Source organism: Paramisgurnus dabryanus, chromosome 21 (genome assembly GCF_030506205.2).
Source record: "Paramisgurnus dabryanus chromosome 21, PD_genome_1.1, whole genome shotgun sequence".
Lineage (NCBI taxonomy): Eukaryota > Metazoa > Chordata > Actinopteri > Cypriniformes > Cobitidae > Paramisgurnus > Paramisgurnus dabryanus.
In genome coordinates, this window is record NC_133357.1 from 24,453,804 (window position 1) to 24,477,785 (window position 23,982).

Sequence of the window (23,982 nt, forward strand, 5' to 3'; positions counted from 1 at the left end):
TGGCATGCAGCAAGCTTAGCTTTTTTTTTGCATTTCGAAAGGGAGGAGTGAGCTGTGGACTGAGCCGTTGCTTGCAATTTGCAATCTCACCGCTAGATGACTCTAAAATCTACACATGGCACCTTTAAATGCTTGTAAGCAAAAGTAAGATATTTTACAATATCCCAAATTCCATGCTAAATAATTTGGATTTTATATGATTTATGAGGCAAGGTAAGTAAGTAATGCCAACAGCTCTGAAATTGTATTGATTTTCCAATCACTCTTGTTTATAATTTATAAAACATGCATGAGAGCATTTCCATATTCAATTTATCATGTCACTGATAATTTAAGGGTGTCCCTTTTTATCTGTAAATATACAGTAATTCATTTTATTACTTTTGTACATTTTCTAAAGAGAATAATGAGTGGTGCTGCTTGTGTGTCCAAAACTTATCACAATAATCCCAGGGTGTTTTGGGTGGGTGGCAGGCTGTTGCGATGCAGTTGCCAAGGCATTCTGTAGAGTTTGGTGTATTGATATGCTAATATTTATGCGTTCTAGGTTGTTAAAGAAGAATTATTTGCACATACCATTGCACATACCTCCATCACTTATTTTTAGTGGCTGTTAGTGCTAAAAAAAACTGTCACGGCTAGTCCGTGTCATGTTTTGTGTATTGCACTGATCCGTCTCACCTGGACACTCATTGACTCATTACGCCAATACACTACACCTGTCTTGTGTTTAATTGTCTTAGTATTTATATGCCTTGTTTCTGTCACACCGGTTGCCGGATTATTGTCATTACAACCCTGTCTGTTCCCTGTGTTGGATGTTCCTGTTTTCCTGTATTCACCATGTCAGCCCTCGTGTTTTTATTATTAAATGTTATTTATTTTGAACTTTGCGTTTGCGTCCTGTCACTCCTACCCAGTCATGACAGAATAATCCGGCCAAACTGGACGCAGCAAGTTCACGGAGGGCGGCTCCCCCAGGAGTTTCGTCGAGGGGGAGTAGTGACATCGGGGTTCATTCCCCATCAGCCCCGATGTCTCTTGGGGACCACCATGAGGATCGGCCCAGGCGGCCCCCAATGGTTGAGTCGTCGTCGACGGTCCCTCGGAGGACCACCGCCACGCTTGTAGTAGGATCCGGAACGGACCACGCCCCATCATTTCCCCGGGGTGGCTACCGAGTGAGGGTGATGACGGGAGATGACTTCCGGGGGGCACCTCATCGTCGACGATTCCCAGAAGGGGGGTAATTCGTCTGCCTCGGTTCTCGGAGCGATCGCTCCGGTTCTCCTGGCGCAGTCCGGCCCACCATCCTGTTGGTTTCGTCCCGGCGGCTGCCGGCTTCACCAGGGTCCCCAAGCCCTCCACCCCTCCCTTGGACTCTCGCTACCAGACTTTGTTTTTGTTTTGTGTTTATGTGAGTGTCTGGTAGCCACTCGTAGAGGGAGGGGTTATGTCACGGCTAGTCCGTGTCATGTTTTGTGTATTGCACTGATCCGTCTCACCTGGACACTCATTGACTCATTACGCTACACCTGTCTTGTGTTTACTTGTCTTAGTATTTATATGCCTTGTTTCTGTCACACCGGTTGCCGGATTATTGTCATTACAACCCTGTCTGTTCCCTGTGTTGGATGTTCCTGTTTTCCTGTGTTCCTGTATTCACCATGTCAGCCCTCGTGTTTTTATTATTAAATGTTATTTATTTTGAACTTTGCGTTTGCGTCCTGTCACTCCTACCCAGTCATGACAACTACTTTGCGAAATGTAAAAAGTTTTAAATGGAAGTAAAGATCAAAGAACCATCCATTAATTATACACGTTCTAATCTTGGGCTATGGTTAAACGTCTATTAGAAGTGTAGAAACACATTTGGGCAAAGTTTGTCTGCCCATCAGTCTTAATTAATAAGGGTAAACAAACTTGGCTTGCTGTCCTTGAAGGCAACTCGAACCTGAGTCCCAAGTTCAAGTAAAAGAACTGCACAGAGTATAAGCAAATAAGCAGTGAAGGATGAGATTGGGAAGAGGAGGGATGGCGGAAGAATTGCTGCTGTGCGGAGGCATTGAGACTTCCGCTTATATGCTTTTAATGATGATTAACACAGGAATGTTTAGGTTCCTCACAAACCTACATTTAAAGTGTACTCGTTAAACTATGGCTACTGCAATAAAAAAAAAAATTCTCATGGTACCGCTATCGCTGAATAATAATGTATTCGTTTGCCTGCAGGAGTGATACTTTCCAGTCGTTTGCAATGTCACAGAGTGGAACGTCCTCACATATTGACATGTATTCGAATTTGCAGGGTACATTTGCAAATGATTCACGAAGCCATTCCTCAGCAATTCTTTGATCGATTGTGTTTTACAAGTATGCTCAAACTCTAATGACAGCAATCCTGTGTGATCGCAGATGCGTTGGTTGGTAGAGAGAGAGAGAGAGAGAGAGAGAGAGAGAGAGCGTGGGCCGGTACAAAAGTGGAAATTATCAAGGTCATCTGAAGTCGGCTCTTAAAGGGCAACATACACGACAAAGCTATTACGTTGTTATTATACACATTTAGTCGTGACCCGGTGGTTGAGGACCTCTGGCCTAGAATTGAGAAATGTTTGGGGTAAAACGGTTTGGGTAAAACACTGTGCTCATCAATGTCAATGTCACTTTTTACTCAGCCTTCAAATCACAGTGAAGAAGAGCTATCCCACAACAACCAATTAGCATGGTGAAAGGTCTGAGTGTCATCGCGTCCAACAACTCAAAATAAAAAGCCATAAACTCATAAAAGCAATACGATGGGCACCATGTGGATTTACTTCCTGTTTTCTTTAAAACAACTGCATCCTAATGACAAAAGCGTGCTCGGATCGATAAAGTACAGTCAGTGTGAGGGCAAGCTTGTGGGGGAGTGGGGAGGGGGACAATCAAGCTTGGGCACCCTAATTTGAATGCACCCTAAAGCACCTCAGCTGATAAAACTGGCGCAGGGGTGGTGATAGCGCAGTGGATGACGCACGCCTTTGGTGTGAGATTCCTGCGTTTCGAATCCACTGTAACACACCATTGTGTCCCTGAGCAAGACGCTTAACCCCTAGTTGTTCCAGAGGCGTGCGACCTCTGACATATATAGCAATTGTAAGTTGCTACAATAAGCGTCAGCTAAATGAATAAATGTAAATAAAACGCTGCCATGCATCCACAGTCGCAGTTTACAAAAGAGGGCCTGATGTCTTCAGCCGTTTTTGAATGTTTTGTTGTAAATACTACGGCCTTATGGTGGTTATTTACCTGCCCAGTGCCCATCCACAGTAATTTGAATGAGTCAGTAAAACAATACTGTAGAAAACACAAATTATACTAGTAATTTAATGAGCTCTTTGCATTTAGGCTTGAGCATCAAACCCTATAACACACACAAACAGTTATCTTTCCAATAAAATACAATATACTATATGTCCCTGTATCGTTTTATGTGTTGTTTGTGTGCCTGTAGAGTACCGAATTTAGCATTCTGGTCTTTGGGGGCAGTCTCTCTCTCTCTCTCTCTCTCTTTCATATGCAAGTCTGCTGTTGCTCTACTCTAGAAGTATAAAGCAGCTTTGATCAATGCTTCCTTTTGCGCTCTCCGGTCTCACATGTCTGGTGTCTAGCAGGACGCAGATGATGGAAAGAACGCAAATTTAATTCAGTACAATAACCTTGACTTTACCTTAATGGTGCACACGGAGTACATTTCTACATTTAGACTTACAGTCGTATGCAAAATATATTTGGGTGTTTGGATCAGCAATTTCATTTTGATCAATTAAATAACTGAAGGACACAGTTATATTTCAGTAGTGTAATGAAGTTTATTGGATTAACAGTGTGCAATATGCATCAAAACGAAATTAGACAGGTGCATAAATTTGGGCACCCCAACTGAAAAAAAAACACATCAATATTTAGTAGAGCCTCATTTAGCTTCCTATAGCCTGTGATGAGTGTCTGGATCCTGGATGAATGTATTTTGGACCATTTCTCCTTACAAAACATATCCAGTTCAGTTAGGCTTGATGGTTGCTGAACATGGACAGCCCACTTCAAATCACCACACAGATGTTCAATGATATTCATGTCTGGGGACTGGGATGGCCATTCTAGAGCATATTAGAATGTACTTGTTTCTCTGAATAAATGCCAGAGTAGATTTTGAGCAGTGTTTTGGGTCTGTGTCTTGTTGAAATATCCAGCCCTGGCGTAACTTCAACTTTGTGACTGATTCCTCGACATTATTCTCAAGAATTTGATGACATTGAGTGGAATCCATGCAACCCTCAACTTTAACCAGATTCCCAGTACTGGCAGTGGCCACACAGCCCCACAGCAGGCTGTGTTCTTTTGCCGCCATGAATAACGCCCCTTGTTATGAGCAAATAACTCAATCTTTGTTTGATCAGTCCACAGCACCTTATTCAAAAATGAAGCTGGCCTGTCCAAATGTGCACTTGCATACCTCAAGCGACTCATTTGTTATGTGTGTGCAGAAAAGGCTTATTTCCAATCAAAGTGCAAAGTGCGCTAAATTGTTGAATGGCCCACAGTGACACCATATGCAGCAAGTTGATGTTGTAGGACTTTGGAGGTGGTCTGTGGGCTGTTTTTGACCGTTCTCACCCTCCTTCACCTTTGCCTCTTCAATATTCAACTGGGCCTGCCACTTCTGGCCTTAACAAGAACTGTGCCTGTGGTCTTCCATTTCTTCACTATGTTCCCTTACAGTGGACACTGACAGCTTATATCTCTATGATAACTTTTTGTAGCCTTCCCCTAAACCAGTGTTTCCCAATCCTGGTCCTCGAGGCCCCCCTCCCAGAAAGTTTTAGATGTCTCCTTATTTAAAACACCTGATTAAACTTATCAGCCTTCTTCCAAAATGGTAAACATGGCTGTTTCTCAATTTGGGTTCTCTCTATCGCTCTACGTCATCATTAACAATCGAAGTTCAATTCCGATTCTCAAGAACGCAAGTACAGAGGACGCATGAAAATAGCTACCCCGTCTCACAAAGTTTTGTGATATAGTCACGTATTTTTTTATTCTTTTTTCGTGCTATTATCACAAATTTTCGCATTTTTTCGTGATCGTATAACGAATTCCTGTTTTCGTGTCCTATTTTTAAACCATTGTCGCTTCGGTTTAGGGTTAGATTTGGTGCTTGCATTAGAATGTCACTTTATATATTGTATATATTTATACTATTTTTTTCTGATTTATTTTTTTATAAGTCGCCTGGCATCAGGGTTAGAGTTGGTTTTGGTTAGGGATGTCATTTTATGTAAATCTAACCCTAAACCGAAGCGACAATGGTAAGAAAATAGGACAAAACAGTTGAGTAACCAATACGTGATAATCACACGAAAACAGGAATTCGTTATACGATCACGAAAAAACGCGAAAATTTGTGATAATAGCACGAAAAAAAAAAAAATATGTGACTATATAACGAAATTTCGTGAGACTGGGCTGGAAAATACCCAGATGAGTTCTTGATATCGAGGATGCATCGAGTGCAGACTTGCGCGTTGAAATCTGGGGAGGTCACGTTGCCAGCAGGAAGATCGCACACAAGTTCTCACAAGTGCGTTCTGTGTTCTCGCGACCTTCTGAGTTCGTTCTTCCAAGGTCGCCTGGCAAGACCAATCTTCACGAGAACACAAGTCCATTCTTTGCGTTCTTAGAATTGAGAAACAGCCCATGTCTCCCTATCAAGCTGATGAGTTGAATCAGGTGTGTTAAATAAGGAGACACCTAAAACTTTCCGGGTGGGGGGCCTTGAGGACCAGGATTGGGAAACACTGCCCTAAACCATAATGTTGAACAATCTCTGTTTTCAGGTCATTTGAGAGTTGTTTCTCTTCAAAGGAGAGTCAAAGAGAACAACAACTTGCAATTGGCCACCTTAAGTATCTTTTCTCATGATTGGATGCACCTGTCTATGAAGTTCAAGGCTTAATGAGCTCACCAAACCAATTGTGTATTAACCAGTGCTAAGTAGTTACAGGTATTCAAATCAATGACAATATGACAAGGGTGCCCAAATGTATGCACCTTTCTAATTTCGTTTTGATGCATATTGCACATTTTCTGTTAATTCAATTAACTTAATTTCACTACCGAAATATTACTGTGTCCTTCAGTTATTTGATAGAACATTTAACATTTAAATATTTATAAATGAAAATCATGGATATTGTCAGGGGTGCTCAAACTTTTGCATACGACTGTTTACATTGCAGAATATTTCTGCACTGGTATGACCAATATGAGCCTCAGGCAGGTTTTCATATGAATGAAACACCAAAGCCAGCAGCCGAACAGAGGAACATGGTGGAAAAGCCCAAACCAAGAACAAAGCTTCTCTGGTGAAATATCATGAAGTGCATCTGTATCCACTCAGAGCTCTTCTGGACCAACGTAAAGAACTTCAGACAGCACAGGAGGGTCAGCTCGCTTATAGCTAAGGGCTAACAGTGAACTTTTCCCTTTGCATTGCACGGGTCCAGAGTGCAAATAAAGTTTCATAGTTGACCTTTCAAAGTTCCATTACTTTCAGGCAGTTCAGCTATTTCAAGCCATGATATTTCTTTTATTGTTTTCAGAAGAATGGCTTTGAATAGTGTCTGTTAGCATCAAATTAATGCACTATGCACTTCTTTCATGAAAAAAGAAACTGAGTTTTGAGTGTTGGGGAACTTAAAGGGGCGGTGCATGGTATTTCATGCATTCTGACTTCTGAATTAACACACAGTTAAAGAGTTGTATTCCTCATGCTAAACAAAAGCATGTCAAGAGCAGTTGATCTTGTGAGAGAGTATTTCTAGGTTAAACTCACTTCTGTTTCCTACAAGTTTCAAAGTTTTTTTAACTGTTATGTATCATGGACTGTTTATTCCTTTTATGGGCACTCCCCCCGGAAAATCACGCCCACACGTCAATCAGAGTGAGAACGCTCATCATTAACATTGTTCCTTCGAGTAAAATCAGCCAGAGTTAAAGTCACAAGCATCACGGCATGCGACAACTTTGTTATTTATGAAGAATCAACAAGGGTACCAGGAAAGAAGTGTTTTTTGAAAGTATGGAGTAGAAAACCTCATTCAGCTATCCAGGTATCCCTAAGACAATAGTGAATAGTTCATTTTATTCAGTACAGCAAAATAATTGTGAATATTGTTATGTTTGTTAACTGCATCTCAGAGACGTTTGGTTTACAAACAAGGCCCAGTTTGATGCCAGATTTGCCAAATCAAGTGATGGGCCATGTATACAGTATGTAGCATCTTTCTTTTATAATTGGTCCTTAAAGGCGCGGTGCATGATTAAAAAAAAGTAAAAAATGGAAAAGGGAGTCCGGCCGAGTACCAAAACCCACTTGTAGCCAATCAACAGTAAGGGGCGTGTCTACTAACCGACACCTTTGCCTGGGTTGTGTATGTGTGGAGCGGGTCGATCAAAAGAAGGTCCAGATTCTATTGGGGTAGGGGCGTGTTTGGCTGTGTTTACACTTTGCATTAACATGCGACCTGTATCCGGATGTTGTCCACATACACATTGAAAAGACAAGTGTAAACGCGTTTGTGATTGGTAGTCGAGGACGCTTTGTGATCGGATCTCAGTGTAATGTAAACGCAATCCAGCCATCGTATCTGCATTTACAGGTCAACGTCTCACAAAACCTCGCCCACTATCATGGACAGCTGTCAAAAATAAAGGACGTTAGGTCATGGAGCGCATGTGAGAGACGCACAAATTCATATTTGTTGAGCAATGCTTAAAGTATTTTGAAATAAATCGATATACAAAACACATTTTAACACTGCTGACTGTATTTAACTTATTCAGGCATTTATTTAATATGTTACAACTATTCATGGAGAGATTTAATATTTAATGGCAGAATTTAATTAATCGTTATAATGTTTGAGTTTCCATGGCGACATACCAAGGTCATAATGTGAATGTTGCGCTTCTTTGTGGTCAGTCAGATGTTTCTATCTCATTTAACACATTTTAAGTTACTTGAAAAAACACGTACATTTTGCTATTAATGAAAAGCATGTGGGTGAAAGTCAAGTTCAGGTAAAGTTACACCGGCTGAAACGTTCATCGGCGGTGCAGACGCTACCGATAAACAAAGATAAAGGGCCCTATTTTAACGATCTGAAACGCAAGTGCGAAGCGCAAAGCGCATGTGACTTTGTGGGCGGATCTTGGGCGCTGTTGCTATTTTCCCGGCGTGAGGAATAACTCTTGCGCCGGGCGAAAATCAATAAGGGGTTGGTCTGAAGTAGGTTCATTATTCATAGGTGTGGTTTGGGCGTAACGTTAAATAAACCAATCAGAACGCTATCCAACATTCCCTTTAAACGCAAGGGCGCAAGTTCCATGGCGGGTTGCTATTATTATGACAGATTTACCAGGCGCACGCCAGGCGCGATTCACAGCCGAGGAGACCGACGTTCTTGTAAGAGCAGTCAAAGACAGAGAAGTTGTTTTGTATGGGGATAGGAGAAACCCGCCCAAATCAGCGTAGGTTAAACAGGCGTGAGAGGAAATAGCCACAATTGTCTCATCAGCTGGCATCCCCATTGTTGCGCCAAGCGCTACAATGATGTCAGGAGACGGGGGAATCCCAAGCTTGCCAGCATAAATCGGGCACGCCGTGTAACGGGAAGTGGATCCCTCTACACAGAACCTGACGCCAGCAGAGGACATCGCTGCGTCCACCCTCCCGCTGAAAGGGTTTGGGGGCTTTGAAATCGGACCAAAGAAATGCAAGCAAGGTCCAACCCCAAAGTAAACTCACAAATCAAGTTCATATACATGAAAACATTTTAATTATTCTTTACATAAAATAAACTTAATACAGCCACACATCAAACTTATGAAAATATTTTAATCGTTATTTGCATGAGAATTTTTTTACGCAGCCACACAATAAATAAAGACGATCACCACAATACTCACCACTATGATTCCCCTTATCTCGTGTATTAATATTTTTTATTGTAACAATTTATGATTTGCAAAAATAACTGTTGCATCTGTGTAGATTAGATAAGCAAAGTGTGTGCGCTTTGTGCACGCTGTACATTATGGTCAAGCATGCGCCCTTAAAATACCATAATGAACCACGCGCAATGCGCCACTGACTTTAGACTATTTTTTCTGGTCAGTGGCGCAATTGTTTTTTGAAACTGCAAAATAGCATCAGGTATGGTTTGCGCCGGAACACACCTCCTTTTTTGCGCTGAACCGCCCAGGGAGCGCAAGTTCATTCCCTAGTTTGCAGACGTGCGTCTGTGGAGGGAAAAACCCGCTGTGCGCCGGTGCAAAATACGAATGATACATGCGTCACTGACAAAGTCAATTGCGCTAGGTGCAAGAAAGGGCCCATAGCCTTTAAAGCTAAAATGTTAAGCTTAAAATGTGAACATCACTGTTATTGCGGTTGTTAGTTATTATCTTCTATTGGCTTCGTGGTAGCACTGTACAATACGCGATTGTGTTTACCGCGACAAACCCTAAATCATGTGGCTAAAGACAGCTGTAGGCATTTTGATTCATTCAGCGCCTCTCCCTGCACGGGTTCCGATCACACATCCAGATACAGAAGCCACTTTGATGTTGACAAAAGTAAACGCGCCGTGTCCTGATATACTGATGATCAGATCTGCGTGAATGGATCACCGAGATCGCATGTCAATGCAAAAAGTAAACTCAGCCTTAGTTTAGGAGATTTCAAATATCAACATGGGCTTTTAGAGATCACACACCCCACCTTTAAGACGCAGTTGTTGCCGCTAATTCCAAATAACTACAGATATTTTTATTTGATATTTTTATTGCTGGAATGCGTAATTCTGCTTTGCCAGTCGCAACATTCGCAGGTTTGTTATTCCCAGAAAACAACCGCTTAAAACTAAAAACACGTTAAGTTAGACGCCGCAAACATCCTGTCTTATCTTACAACCAAAAGTAAAGAGGTTTTTCTTGCAGAAGGTCTGCATTTATAAAAAAAATCAAATAAAGTATTTCAAATTAATATTTAATGTTCCTTACCTTACTTATAAGGTAAACAGCCGTGTAATAAGCGGGATAATGTACAGGCAGCCGGTTGTTATTGCAAAATAATAATTTCGGGGTTTATTTTCTGCGATTAAAAATGGCTACCTATAATTTATCCCTTACTTAGGGCCAGTTTAAACATCTTGCTCATAATCGTTCATTCTTTCTTGTTTGTAGATTTAACAATGAAAAATTGGAAATCGGTATCAGACAATTTGTCTGCAAAATCGGAATTAGTCATGAAAAATCATGACTGTCTCCCTTATATTTCGGGTTGTTGCACACTAAAATGCATTACTTATATGCATGTCTTTCATGCCTTTATTCTGCTGTTTGCCTAGTTGTTGTTTTTTATTTATTTTTCTAAGAATTTGTTTACTTATACACAACTAAAAGCTACCCTGGAAACCTTGATTCAGGAAAAGCAAATCAAGGTAAAACAAGATTTAGGATCAGGGAACATGTAGAGAACATTGTGTACCCTGAGAATACCATACTGTTCTGTTAAAGGACTGTCACTTTGCTTGAATATAAATTGACGGCAGAAATGTTGATATGCCCTCTTCCTTCTGTAATCTCTGCCTAATATCACAAAGATTGCCACTGTGTGCTTCTGAGAACACGTCGAGATCAGCATAAAGTACAAAGGGAATACAGTAATGCAAAGCCCTTTACCAGCACAGACAAACTCAATCATGCTTGCGCTAAGCTCCGCCTCTGGCTCCTCCCCTCATCCTTCCCTTTGGATTAATTATGCAGCTCACTGCAGCATTTTCAGCCGTGCAGCCTGCAGTTTATCCTGCCACAACTCCCCATTCCCTTCTCTCTCCGTCTCTTTTTTTCTCTATTCTTCCCAGCCCTATTCTTGGAGGTCTAAATTTGATTACATTTGTGTCTCTCTGCCATAATTCTTTGCAAAACATAACAAGAAATAAGGGTACAACTCAAAGGTGATTTAAAAAAACACGCTCTGCAGCGCACACACGTAAAGCTTCAAGCTCTGACATGCAGCAAGCAGCGGCATCAAAGGAAACCACATCTAAAGACTGGACCATGCAAGCTCAGCATACATTTACACATTTGGCAGGTGTCTTTATCCAAAGTGACTTACAGCGCATTACAAGGTACCATATATATTTCAGTATGTGTATTTCCTGGGTTCGAACCCATGACTTTTTCCACTGCTACCACTGAGCTACAGGAGCACATATAAAACAGCACTCTCTTATTTCTGCTAATTACTGTAGCTGTTCATAATTAATCTGCATAAATAATACAGCCGTTTCAAATGGTTGTCTTTGTTGGGTTTGATTTATTTATTTTTTGCATTCCTTTTGGTCTTTCCATGAAAGCCAAAAACACTCTTGATGATCCTAACCGAGGCATAAGGGTCTTATCTAGCAAAAACGATTGTCATTTTTGCCAAAAAAAGAAATAGTTTTTTAACCACAATTTCTCGTCTTGCACTAGCCTTGTGATGTACTGTATATCATGTCGAAGGTCACACATGACATATGCAAAACTACCGCTCCACAAGTACTGAGAAAAGGGACCGTTCTGACGTTGTGGTGTGTGGAACGATACTAATTAATGTCTTTGTGTCAGATTATTTTCTTAAAATGTTTAGCAATTGTGTGTTTCACATGTGTAATGCGTGACCTTTCGAAGTGATTATGTAATACGCAAGGTCGCCCTGGTTCAACACACGACTTTAAAAGTACTTCTCAAAAAATAAATAAATAAATATATATTTTCTACTGAAGAAAGAAAGACTAAACATCTTGGATGACATGAGGGTGAGTAAATTATTTGGATTTTTTATGAAAGTGGAATAACCCTTTTAAGGGATAGTTCACCCAAATATAAAAATTCTGTCACCATTACTCACCCTCATGTTGTTACAAACCTGTATAAATGCCGTTGTTCTGATGAACACAAAAGAAGATATTTTGAGAAATGTTTGTAACCAAACCATTCGTGGACCCCATTCACTAAAAGAATACTATGGAAGTAAATGGGGTCCACAAACAGTCTGGTTACAAACATTTCTCAAAATATCTTCTTTTGTGTTCATCAGAACAAAGACATTTATACAGGTTTGTAACAACATGAGGGTGAGTAAATGATGACATAATTTTTGGGTGAACTATCACTTTAATATCCCTGAATAGTCTACTATTTACAGTGAAAATAGATTCATCTTATGGCTGATATTGCCCACAACTTATTATGACAGGGACTTTAAATGAAATAATTTAAATTAAATAATTCTTTGTTGAATTTATACATTAAAATATACAGTAAAAACTACATAGGAAAAAAGAAAAAAGACATTGTCAGGAGGAGTTGTATTTTGATATGTGTTATTGTTAACAAATGTACCTAAAAACCTGTGAAATTACAGAACAGTACATAAAAAAACTTGATACACTGTAAAAAAAATGCAGCCTTTTTGTCCAAATCAACATATATTTTTATGCTACTTTAAACAATTTCAACTTGTTTTATAAGTTATGTCAACGTATTGCAGGTCAAACTAAAAATAGTAGGTTGAATTGACTTGCAAAACCAAGTTGTTTTAACTTCATGCTGCATTCTTTTTACAGTGTAAGTTAACTCAACTCAAACCATTTGAGGAAAGCGATTGCCTTAAACTATTTAAATATATTGAGTCATATGCACATGGTTTAAATGGTTTGAGGCAATCGGTTTCCTCTAGGGATCGCGATTAATCGTTAGCAGAATAAAAGTTTTTGTTTACATCACATATGTGTGTAAACTGTGTATAATAAATATGTATATATATAAATATGAACACATTCATGTATAATTTTAAGAAGAAAAAAATGTATATATTAATTTATATTTATATATAATATGAATTATACATAAATATACAAATGTATATACACATGTAAACATTTCTAAAACATATACATGCATGTGTGTACATTTATTTATACAAAGTTATTATACACAGTTCACAGTCACACATATATTATGTAAACAAAAACTTTTATTCTGCTAACGATTAATCACGATTAATCGTTTAGCATCCCTGTAATCGAGTTGAGTGAACTTATCAGGTTTTACATTGTGTTGGCTAGATGTGTATATTGTGTATAACCACAGTTAAAGTACACATTGGTGCATAGCATCTACCACTTTAATTTGTGTAACTACACACATGTAACAACCCCTTTGAATAGCATGTGTAAGTGCAAATATGTAACACATGTGATTGGTAAGAACACCTTTTCACATGTGTAACAACATTACAGTAGCAGAACAACTAGAAAAACCTTTCAGTTTGGCTTTAATCATCATTTCTACATGTATTGTGACTATTTCAGTCCTGTGTAAATTACAACAAAAGCCAACTGCGTGTAAACACAACAAGAGCTGGTTGAAAATTATCAGATCTAATCAGATTTAGTGGTTTCTGTGGTGTACAGGGACTGTGGTTGACCGGTGCTGAGGATAGCAGCAGCTATTTTACACTAAGTAAATTGGGTGAATAAAAGCCCTACATACACTGACCCCTTACCCTCCCCAATAAATAATATAAATATATAAATATTCCTAATAAATACTCATTTTCACTTTTCAAACATATTCTTTATATTTATTAAATATAAATCCTTTTTCTGTGTGATATGTGATTCAAACCAGGGACATCGTATCAAAAGCCAGATGTACAATCCATAATTCCTGCACTACTGAAGCTTTTTATTTTAAAGCTGTGTGTCTTTTTTAAAGTTTGGTGGTCCAAGCAGACATTGGCTACAAAATTTTGAAGGTTACAACAATACAATTTACATGCACCCTAAACAATGCAATTGATTAAAATGTTTGTTTACATGTACATTCTATATAATCCGAATCGAACATCTGCATAAGCACAGCCAGCTTCACATATCAAAACCATCCAAATGGACATTCAAAACTAGCCCAAAACCATCCAAATGAATATTCACACTCCAAATGCCAATAACCAATGAACAAAATCCATTCATCTTTAACCCACAGGAAAAAAAACATGGAGATAATTTAATCAGTAGCCCAAATATGAACTCGATCAAAAGCTGCGAACTTGACAACGCCACCCAGCATCTTTCGTCAAGTTCAGGCTTTAAGTTTTTAGATATAAGCAATGAAAACACAATTTTTAAAAGGCACAATGTTATTTTATTGCTTTAATAGCCTAATGTTATAAAAGTACACTGAATGTACAGCGCGTGACCTCATTACCTTAATAATGCGTGTTGCTATTGCCTTGCTATTGCATGTTTCTATGACGAGGATTATGTGAGACCTTTAATACGATCTAAATTTGCATCTGATTGACCTCAATCGTATTGATTAAGATGTTTACATGAAGGCTTTTCAATACAATCGAGCCATCAATGCGGTTACAAACGGATTATTTGTTTGCATGTAAACATACATATTGATGGGCAGAGCTAGTGTAAATAGTGCTTGCCAACAAGAGACGCTCAGAATTAAAGGTATAAAAGTTGTCAAACTTTTCAAAAAGTACTTTTTTTAAGGTGCATATTGGTACATCAAAGTCTGGATTTAAGTAACATTTAAGTAACAGTCATACTTTAGCTAAATTCTGAAAATCTTTGCTGAGAAACAGCATCATTCATCAATGCAAATGAATGGAAGAAGCCAGTTGTTTATTTTTTATCAGATTTGAATCTTAGGCATAATCAGCCACATGCCCATCCACTAATTAACCAATGAGATCGTGCAACAATAATGACGATCCCAAATAATGATTTGCTTACCCGAACCTCTCCGAAATGAGCCGATTTGTAAATCCTTTTCTTTTTATATGTACCTTCTCAAAGCTATTTTGCATTTACTTAAAAAATGTGCACTTTTCCAATTCGTCCCAACACAAATTTTCACCTACAGTATACTCGGACACCAAGCAGGTCGACAATACATTTAATACAAATTGTAACAACTGCAACAACTTTTTAAATGTCATATAGAAATTCTTAAATTGGCATTAAGCAGACACTTTATATGCAATAAGTGTATTTCAGGTGCATTTGGATAATGTGACCCTGGACCACAAAACCACCAAAAGCCAACAATCCATTGCATGTGTCAAAATGAACGATTTTCCTTTTATGCCAAAAATTATTAATACTTGATGTAAATAGCATGTCCCATGGAGATATTTTGTACATTTCCTATCGTAAATTCATCAAAACTTTATTTTTGTGGATGCGGAAAATCATTAACAAAATTGGACCAGAAACTCCCCTACAAACTTGCTCTTGTTACACACTCTGGGAATTTCCCATTCAAGTTTACTTTTTATGTAAAAGCTCATTAAGCCAACAACTTAATTACAGCGGTAAGCCAATAGAGAGCTCTATAACAACCCCCTTATACGCGTTTGTAGGGACTTTATTTGGACTTTGACCTTTTAATGCGATTTTCTCAACATTTCAATTTTTTTTTTACTTCAGATTCAAGATTTTCCAATCGTTGTATCTTCGCCAAATATTGTCCTATCAAAACAAACGATATAAATAGAAAGCTTATTTATTGTATAAATCCTCTGGGTCACAAATATGTTAGCAGGTTTACTGAAGCATTTAATGAGTATTGTTAGTCAAAACATGAAAATGTCTCTCCCTTCTTTGTTGTAATGACAGGTGGACCACACATCACCTTCAGAATCTGTGAATTTCACAGAAAACACACACACATGCACGCACTCACGAATAAACACACACAGAGAGAGAAAGAGAGAGAGAGAGAGAGAGAGAGAGAGAGAGAGAGAGAGAGAGAGAGAGAGAGAGGGATGGGGGCTTTGACAGGGGACATCATCACTTACAGAAGGACCTGCTGTGGCACCTCATCAGTTTGAGTGATGAACTGACTCACAAGGATAAAAATAATTTAAAGGACTTTTTTGATGTACCGCATAGGTCAGATAAAATGTATAAACATTAGCATAAGTAAAAAAAAAAACTAAAGAATAATATTTGATAGAGTATTGCTCTTTGATGTCAGTGGGGGCTGGGTACTGCAACATACTGCAGTGCTTGAAGCTTTCAGCACACCCACACGATCATCTCTCTCTCTCTCTCTCTCTCTCTCTCTCTCTCTCTCTCTCTCTTTCTCTCTCTCTTTCTCTCTCTCTCTCTCTCTCTCTCTCTCTCTCTCTCTCTCTCTCTCTCTCTCTCTCTCATACTCACCCACAGTGCCCTCTGCCTTTTATGTTCCTGTACTATTCTTTTTCTCCACAACACGCTCCTCCCTCACTCTTCTGCCCTACATATAGTGTCAGACTCAGTGTACTTGTTCCCCAACACCCTTTTCTTGTACAGTACTCATATATACACACACTGTAAAAAATAAAATGACCATTTGTTCAGAAAACAGTTTTTTTTTAGTTACAGATAATTGGAATTGTGAATATTGTGAGTCTATGTAAAAATCCATGTTAGTCCAACAATATGCAGCAAAATGTTGTAGCAACGTCCTTAACCAAGTTATATGAACATACATTTTATAATTGAGTTGCGCGCGCATGCATCTACGGGGTTTCCTTTCTCATTATCAGCCTCGCCACGTTTTCTGGCTGCCATTTTGGACTTGGAGCAGGGAGAAACAGTTTCAGGTGAGTAATTAACGTTAATTAATTTTAAGCACTTGAAATGAAAAGCTTTTTCTTTTTACAAACAATGTATTTCATTAGTGATGCAAATATGTTTGCGCAGTGGAAGCATAGTTTTCATAAAGACTTATTGTGGCAGGTAATTATCATTTTCACTTTAAAGTTGTAATGTTGACATATACTTATATTTATCTTTGAAATTTAAAATTAGATGTAAGGTTAAATATTGAAATTGAATATGAACTAGTGATTCGGAATCAATAACGCAATCCAATCAGGACCTCGAAGCAAATTATATATTAACTTTACGCGGTTATATTAGCGTACTTAATTAAAATATGGTTTCAGCAAAAAATGTCCAGAGTTAATATTGATGGCTTTTTGTTAGGCTATTGATAATGTGGTGCTATTGTAATGTTTAAGAGGAAGTGGTTGTACTCCGTATTAACGAATTTAAATATATTTTTCATAGTGTTAAACCGGATTTTTGATGTGTTTGACTTTTACTACGCTGTACAGCAATACTGATTCTAGAACAGTCTGCTGTGTATGCTCTCGCTGTACTTTGACGTCATACGCCGTTCAGTCTGCGCAGCGCTCTATGCATATTATGTATTTTCAATCTATCCGTCGTACCTGTGCCTTGTCGACATCACACGAAACCCACGTCGTAATCAACCTCTTTCCAAAGTCTGGAAAAAGCAGTTTACATGAACAACTTCGAGATAAATGCGACTATCGGACTATCACGTGGGTTTGTTGTGTGTGTGACCGAAGCGCCATTTGGAAGGCATCGTAAATTCACTGACTACGCAATAAATAAGACTACTCGCGAAAAGAAGTCGGATTTGTTCCTTCAGCTTCGTACTTAAACTTGTAAGCTCTTGTTTATGGTATGTACATGAACAATTACCAAAACTATAAATCTGCTGAATTCTGTAAACATTTCACCAATGACTGGGTATAGGATTTATTTACATTTTCACCAAACGGTAATTTTCTGTACATGTTTTTCTCTGAAGCATGCTGTGTTCCACGGTGAACACACTACAGTGCTATTTGCTATACTTGCTTAATTATCAGTATATAAAATTACTGACAATATATTTTGTCTCTGCATCAATGCACACTATAGTTAGCACTTTTGTAATTAGTTGTCACCAAATGACTACTTTGCCTTAAGCAGTAAACCTTAACCCATTTGGTTTCCTTGGTGAATGTAAGACAAAGTATAAATAAATTGGAACTAGATTATTATCATGTGAACATGATTTTAAACAGTTTGAAATTAGTTAAAAATGCTGAAGAATATTACCATATTGAGTGCAATATATTGTCAAATTAGTTTTTTTTCATGTGTTTTCAAATACGTTTGTAACTCATGCATTTTTTTCTATTTTCCAGGATTATGAAAATACTTGCCTGATGGTATGTGTAAAGGTGTTTTTTTTTTTTAATTGGGGAAAAAATCATTGTAATTTTTAGTTAAAGAACTTTCTCTGTCTACCTCTCGCTTTACAGGCTTTACTACTGTGAGTTGTCATTTCTTTAACCGATGCCCGACTTCAGCTTTTTGAAGTGCCACAGTCTGTCGAGTCCCTTATTAGTATTCTGAAGGAGAAACTGCAGTTACAAGGACAGTTCATCTTGCAATTTCAGGACCCTGATTTTGGGAATGCCCTTTGCAGCCTGACTGACATCTCGGAACTGCCCAATGAAAAAGCAGTCTTGCATATTCCCAGAACATCCATGCAACCACACAGATGCTTCACTTGAAGAACAAAAACTTTTATTGATTGATGAAACAAAAAAGGCAAGAAGCAACATGGTGGTCATACATGAAAAAATGGAATTAACTTTTTCCCTGAGAAGAAAAGAAGTGGTAGAAGATCAACCAATGGTTGTAGACTTGCAGCAGAGGTGGCCTGCACTTTTTCTCCAGGAACAGGTAATATCAGGTTTTTCTTTGTTAAAAAGGCTAATTTGAATGATTTTGTTTTATTATCCTAAATTTGTTAGAAACGTATAAAAATTTTTTATTACTTAAAGGGTTAGTTCACCCCAAAATGATAATTTTATCAAAAATCACTTACACTTCTGATTGTCTCCAGATCACATTTTTAGATATTTTTAATTAACACTGTGAGGCTTCTGTCTGTCCGATTGACTTCAAATTGTTGAATAAAACTGCTCATTTTGTTTTTTGTGCACACAAGTGTTGTCGTTGCTTCATAATATTATTATTGAACTACTGATGGCACATGGACCTTTTTTGGCGATGCCTTGTCTTTTTTTGTGGGGTGGTAGGGAAATTGTGAAACAAACTGAAGTCAATCGGACAGACCAAAGCCTCCTGGTTATCATCAGAACACATTTTTTAGATATTTTTGAAGACAATCGGATCACTTGGTGTTTTAGAACGACAAGTGATTTAGTGATTTATTAAAAAAATAGCATTTTGGAGTGAACTAACCCTTTAAGGCACCACATGTAATACACATTTTAACTATCTGTAAATGCCATTTCTGGTGTATTAAAGGACATTGACATTAGATTCACGCTGATTTTGCTACAAGAAGTAGTGTTTCTGCATGAATAGTATTTCAAGTTAAGACGCATGTTTTTTTATCCGGTTTATGCTTTAAGTTTTGTTACCGTTACTACAATATGTATTTGTTATAAACAGATTGCTGAGGAATTCTTCAGAATCCCGGATAACGACCTTCTTGATGTCTTCAGGGCAGCAATGGACCGATTTACAACAAAGCTCTTGAAAGTATACAGAGCTCGAAAAGCTGCATTTGGAGAGGATATGGAACAGCTCCTAGAAAGACTTGATGAAAGGGCAAGTTTAGTTTCATAACTTAACTGTTGTGAAGGTTTATTCACATTAGGTTGTCTGATATGAACCGTTTTCTTACTTTGGCTAATTGTTTGTTACCTTTGTATGTTTTTAAGATGACCGATATTGTTAATCACAGAAGGACTACTGCTTTGAAAGGCCTGCCTTTGTTTCTTTGAGAGGACCCAAACAAGCTGTTCAAGACATGCAAAGTAAGTAGTAAAGGCTTAAAGTTTTGAGATTTGATTATTTTTGTTCATTAGGTTTGTTTAAAAAAAGTGAATATTTACTTGTTCTAGTCTTATATTTGTGAGTCTGCAAATGTTGACTGTTTAATGACTATTAGGTCTGTGACAGTGGCAGTTTTTTTACCACTGCGGTGGTAATGCACAAATTCACCAAGGTGGTTAGGTTAGGTTAAAGGGTAAACTTTATTTTTCCCCGAAGGGAAATTTGTCTTGGGCAAAGGTGCTACAGTGTTGTTCTGAACAGACAATAAAAAAACCCAAACATTAATAATAATAATAAACAAAAATACATCCATTAATAAATCTAAAATGTTAAGTGTGTATACACGATGTTTTAATATGTTGTGTGGACATTATTTTTTGGTAGAGTTCAGCATTTTTATCGAGGCAGGAACAAATGAAAGCTTCAATCTGTTAGTTTTGCATATTGGCATTCTTGGTGCGGTGGTTATAGATTGTGTTTGTGAAATTCTTTCTCTGCTGGTGGGTGCTCGTCACAGGGTCAGGCAATGCTTAGGTTACTTAGCAACGAAAGGCGTTTTGAAGAGGGGGAAAGCGGCGCGATCATGTTTTCCGTGTGGTTTTAGACGCGACGTGAAGTAAATAAAAAAAAAAAAAAGTTAAGCAACTGTGCGTATGTACTTGGCCATTTCGTCGGCTGCTCAAGCCGAGCCCCAGAGGACCCAGGGGATCGCCGCATATCTGCGTGTTTATTGTAGCACTTACACTCATGAAACAACAAGTGAGAAACCTTTTTTGGGTTATAATGTTTCCGGAGGCGCTGAAAACGCGTTCTGATGGTATACTGGTAGCGCAGATTGATACTTTTTCGCAACTTTAAGTGACCAAGCCAGAACAGCCGTTTCTCAATCCAAAGGCTGCAGCCTTCGGTGGTCGCATATGCAGGCTGCATGTCATCAAGCCTGGTTTATTATTTTCAGACATTTGCAAGTCATAAGCATATTAGAACATTTGCAAGTCATAAGCATATTACAACAATGTATGATTATCAAAGAATAATAGTCAACTTTATAATTGTTAATGTTATGAAATAAGACATCTTGATGACGCATGCAGCTTGCAAATGCGACCTCCGGAGGCTACAGTCTTCGAATTGAGAAACGGCCAATATCTTGCCTCATTGTTCTGCTCCCAAGCCAGCTACATCACTGATATCAGTTGTCTTTCCTTGCAAATAGAGCATTAACTCTGGGTCTGCGGGCTGTTTGCGTTAACACTAACCTTAAGACATCTCACTGGGCAAGATTATACTTTTATATTTTTTATAATTTGTGACATGCACACTTCCCGACCGTGGGTTGCACTCCACCACCGCGGTGGTTCTGTGGTAATTACAACCATCCCAGCCCTAATGACTATTGACTTTTATAGTCTATTATGGATAGAATGCAACTACAAAATATCTGTTCTAATAGATTATTGTTTGTGTAACAGGACAACGAAGATGGGGCAAAAGGAGTGTCTATTGCCATTCTGTGTGTTTTGGAAGATGAGACCCAGGGACCATCACCAGAGGTTGTAAACATTGCTGTTGTGTTGGAGCAGGTCGTCGTTTTGAAAGATCTCCCAGATATTTCTACTGCTCTTGCATACCTTTTTGGCCTTCTGTATGCATTAAACATGTCCTATCCTCAAGCTCTTAAGTACACTTTTGACACCATTCAGAATGTTTTCATGGAGCTGGGATCTGGATGCACCAAACGTGTACTTTCTCTGAAGAACAAACTGTTGTAAAGAAAATCAGAACCGTGTTTTTGGATTCTTTTTGATGTTCATTTGTTTTAAGACCTAAAGTTCGCTTGGATACAAGGTTTGGGGATTCTTAGTTGGCATCTCTATTTCTTGTTACAGATGTCAAACTGTTCCAAATGCACCAAACGTGTGCTTTCTCTGAAGAACAAACTGTTGTAAAGAAAATCAGAACAGTGTTTTGGGATCCTTTTTGGGATTCATTTGTTAATAGACCTAAAGTGCAGCTTGGATACAACGTGATTCTTTTAGGTGACATCTATTTTGCTTGTCATAAGATGCATAAGACTGTTCTTAAAGAGTAACTAAACCCTAAACCAACTTTTTTTAGTTAATGATCTGTAAGAATGATGCTTAATTAGTGCTGCTCATTGATTTTAGTAAGTTTTTTGACATTTGGATATAAAGTGTTTCAATACTGCAATATATAGTGTAAAAACGTCTGAGTGCTGCCCTCTTCAGGTTGAACGGTGGCTACTGCAGTTGAATTTTCCTATTGGATGTTGGGTTCAAAAAATTACTCGTGACGTAAACAGATTCAAGCTCACCACGCCCTTGTTACGATCTCAACACACACTTGGTACGAGCTTTAGTTCGTCATCTCTATCTCCGTTGGGATCTGCCCACTTTTCTTGCATTTTTCAAATATTGCCAGTGGGTGGAGTCACGCTCTGACCGGGGTTTAGTTACCCTTTAAAGTGTATATAATTGTAATTTTGTATTACATCATACCATACCAGGTTAGTGGTTTCAGTAAGCATGTCTGCTCTTATAACTGGTTGTTTAAAATTGAAATTGTTAAAGGGATAGTTTATCCAAAAATGAAAATTGTCACATTTTGTCACTCTTATTTTTTTACAAATGTCTTCATTTTGAGGAACAGGAAGAAAGATGCTTTGAGGAATGTTTGTAACCAAACCGTTCATGAGCCTCATTCATTTTCATAGTAGGAAAAAATAATACTTTAGAAATGAATGGGGCTCATGATCTGTTTTTAGGGCTCATGATCTGTTTGGTTACAAACATTCCTCAAAATATCTTATGTTCATCAAATCAAATACATTTATACAGGTTTGTAACAACATGGGAGTAAGAAAATGACACAATTTTCATTTTTGGGTGAACTATCCTTTTAAATAAAACTGTACAAGTGTTTTAAATGTTGGTTTAAATGGGGTAATTTGAAAAGGTTTAGATTACAGAACATGTCAAGGCATTAAAAACACTATTGTTGGATAAAAACAAAAATCCTAAATTGATACAAGTTTTATGCTGTTACAGTTAAGTGATTGTCTGTATGCTTCGTGTATGCAAAATTTAAGTTCCTACTGAAGATGGAATCTAGACTTTTTAAAGTGCAGCTGCTGTGTCACAACTTTAAAAAAAAGTTAAATGTTGTGAAGAGTTTGGGGTTGTGTAGCATCTTATTTCTAATTGAAATAAATTATGCTAAAAAGAATTGTTTTTGACCTGTCTTTATTTTGCCAATTGAACATTTCTCATCCACAAAACATAAAAAAGCTAATTAACTGAACAACAGCAATTGCGGTGACATAAATATCATTATTAGGAAAATTTAAAAATCAAAATTGCATAAACAAGCAAGTGTTAGTTGGCAAACATGCATAATAATTTTGCTAATTGAAAATTCTTCATCCACAGAACATAAAAAAGCTAATTAACTGAACAACAGTAATTGGTGTAAAACAAAAATCTTAATTAGGAAAATAAGAAAATCAGAATTGCAAAAACAAGCAAGTGTTAGTTGGCTGAACATCTTATTATTACTATGTGTAATTATTTAAAATACATTGAGACAACGCAAAAGTCTTAATGCATCAGGTTGACTCACTTTTTTACGTTTTCACAGCAAATTTTTTTTTACAGTGCACTACAAACAAATAAAACTATGTACAAGTTAAATGCATTCATGCTTCGCCTTATAGCTACTTTTTTAATTGTAAACCACTGCTGTCTCAAAATTAATTAGTTTGTCAGGGCCATCGAGAATGCAGTTCTCACCTAGTTTTGTAATAGATTTACCTTTCATTTCAGGGGATGTGGGGTTACATAATTCTGTAATAACATCAACTTAAACAGTATTAATACAAATAGAATTATTATTGATATAGTAATACTTTACTTATTAATTTAGCTGACGCTTTTATCCAAAGCGACTTACAATTGCTATTTATGTCAGAGGTTGCACGCCTCTGGAGCAACTACAGGATAAGTGTCTTGCTCAGGGACACAATGGTGTGTCCTGGGTCTCTCACACCAAAGGCGTGTGTCTTATCCACTGTGTCATCACCACCATTACTTTATAGTATCATTGAAAAGAAGGGATAAAAAAACGATAGTTTCAG

The 23,982-nt window shown here is 37.9% G+C and overlaps 1 long non-coding RNA gene across 3 annotated transcripts; it reads left to right on the plus strand.

Annotated features, from left to right (window-relative positions):
• Window positions 1–16,483: 16,483 nt before the first annotated feature.
• On the plus strand, window positions 16,484–23,075 carry LOC135775835 (uncharacterized). 3 transcript variants are annotated; one of them, XR_010543947.1, is made up of 6 exons: window positions 16,484–17,649; window positions 18,161–18,184; window positions 18,278–18,704; window positions 19,443–19,601; window positions 19,715–19,810; window positions 21,302–23,075. It is a non-coding gene; the product is annotated as an uncharacterized lncRNA (long non-coding RNA). The 3 variants fall into 3 exon arrangements; XR_010543948.1 differs by having other exon boundaries at window positions 16,484–16,759; XR_010543946.1 differs by having other exon boundaries at window positions 16,484–18,184.
• The last annotated feature ends 907 nt before the right edge of the window (window positions 23,076–23,982 follow it).